This window comes from Trichosurus vulpecula, chromosome 2 (assembly GCF_011100635.1).
Source record: "Trichosurus vulpecula isolate mTriVul1 chromosome 2, mTriVul1.pri, whole genome shotgun sequence".
Lineage (NCBI taxonomy): Eukaryota > Metazoa > Chordata > Mammalia > Diprotodontia > Phalangeridae > Trichosurus > Trichosurus vulpecula.
In genome coordinates this window covers 281,340,307-281,342,485 of record NC_050574.1, presented here as the reverse complement: position 1 = coordinate 281,342,485, position 2,179 = coordinate 281,340,307, and the positions used below count along the sequence as shown (strand labels likewise).

The following is a 2,179-nucleotide window of genomic DNA, read 5'->3' as shown; positions in this document are numbered from 1 at the left end:
GTTTACATCCTCACATGGGAAGATGATACTTGTAATTCTTAAAACCTGTATCACTATTAGTGCAGTTAGAGAAGCATACAAAGACAGAGGGTATAGGTATAAGGTGATTTGAAGAGATGATATAAAAAAATTAAGGGGGTAAATTATCTCACATAAAGAGGTGCAAAAAAATCTCTTTACAGAGGAGGGGAAGATGGGAGGATGTGTGGTAGGCATTACTTAAACCTTACTCTCACTTTCTGGTCTGCGGCAGCCATCTGACTACGTGTGAGCCAGGATGGGGGTCTACAAATATATCCAGGAGTTGTGGAGGAAGAAGCAGTTGGATGTCATGTGGTCCCTGCTGTGCCTGTGCTGCTGGCAATAATGCCAGCTGTCTGCACTGCACTGCACACCCTGGCCCACCAGACCCAACAAAGCCCAAAGGCTGGGCTACAAAGCCAAGCAAGTTTATGTCATCTACCATGTTCGAGTTCAGTGTGATGGCCAAAAGTGTCCATTTCCCAAGGGTGCAACCTATGGTAAACCTGTGTGCATCATGGTGTCAATCAGCTGAAATTTGCCAGGAGCCTTCAGTCTGTAGCAGAAGAACATGCTGGCCACCACTGTGGGGCCCTAAGAGTCTTGAATTCATACTGGATGGGTGAAGATTCAACCTACAAATTCTTTAAGGTTATTCTAATTGACCCATTCCATAAAGCTATCAGATAAAACCTTGATATTCAAAGGATCACCAAGCCAGTGCACAAACACAGAGAAATGCAAGGGCTTACCTCAGCTGGTTGAAAGAGTCTTGGAAAGGGTCACAAATTCCACCATACCATTGGAGGGTCTCATTGTGCTGCTTGGAAAAGGGACAATACTCACCAATTACATGGATACCCATGGATACTGGGCACACATTAATTTGTAAACTTAAATGTTTAGTAAATGACATTTATAACAAAAAAAACCTTACTCTCATCAGAATTGGCTCAAAGAGGGAATAACATACATAATTAGTTGGGTATAGAAATCTATCTTACCCTAAAGGAAAGTAGGAGAGGAAGGTGCTGAGTAAAAGGGAAGGGTGAATGGCAGAAGGAAGGGCAGATTTGGGGAGGCAGTGAGCAAAAGCAAAACACTGGTGAGGAATGAAAGGGTGAAAGCAGAGAGAGAAGGATAAAGAGGAGTAAAAATAGGATGGAGGGAAATACACACTTAATAATCATAACAGTGACTGTGATTGGAATAACTCTTCCATAAAATGGAAATGGATAGCAGAGTGAATTAAAAAACAGAATCCTACAATATGTTGTTTAGAAGAAACACACTTGAAGCAATGAGACGTATACAGAGCAAAGGTAAGGAGCTAGAGCATAATAGACTATGCTGAAGTTAAAAAAAAGCAGGAGTAGCAATCATGATCTCAGACAAAGCAAAAGCAAAAAAAAAATCTAATTAAAAGAGATAAGGAAAGAAACTTTGTCTTGCTGAAAGGTCCACAGACAACGAAGTAATAGCAATACTATACATATATGCACCAAATGATATAGCATCGAAAATCTTAAAGAAGAGAAGTTTAGTGAGTTACAAGGGGAAATAGAGAACAAAACTATACTAGTAGGGGAGCTCAACTTTCCCCTCTCAAAACTAGGTAAATCTAACCTCAAAATAAACAAGAAAAAAGTTAAGGAAATGAATAATTTTAGAAAGGGTAGTTATGACTGACCACTGGAGAAAATTTGAATGAGAATAGAAAAGAATATACCTTTTTCCCAGCAGCACATGGCACCTACACAACAATTGAACATGGCATAAAAATCTCAAGAACAAATCTATAAAGGGAGAAATATTAAACATATCCTTTTCATATCATGACGCAATAAAAATTGCATTCAACAAAGGACCATGGAAAGATAGACTAAAATTAATTGGAAGCAAAATAGTCTAATCATAAGGAATAAGTGGGTCAAAGAACCCATAGAAATAATAAATAATTTCATTAAAGAGAATGATAACAATGAGACAACATAACAAAATTTATGGGATGCAGCCTAAGCATTACTTAGGGGAAGATTTATTCCTTTAAATTCTTATGTTAATAAAGAGCAGATCAACGAATTGGCAGGCAACTAAAAAAATTGAAAAAGGACAAATTAAAAATCACCATTTGAGCATCGAACTGGGAATCCTGAAA

General features: G+C 38.1%; 1 pseudogene; it reads left to right on the top strand.

The window, feature by feature from the left end:
* Window positions 1-277: 277 nt before the first annotated feature.
* On the top strand, window positions 278-906 carry LOC118837017 (annotated as a pseudogene).
* Window positions 907-2,179: the final 1,273 nt, after the last annotated feature.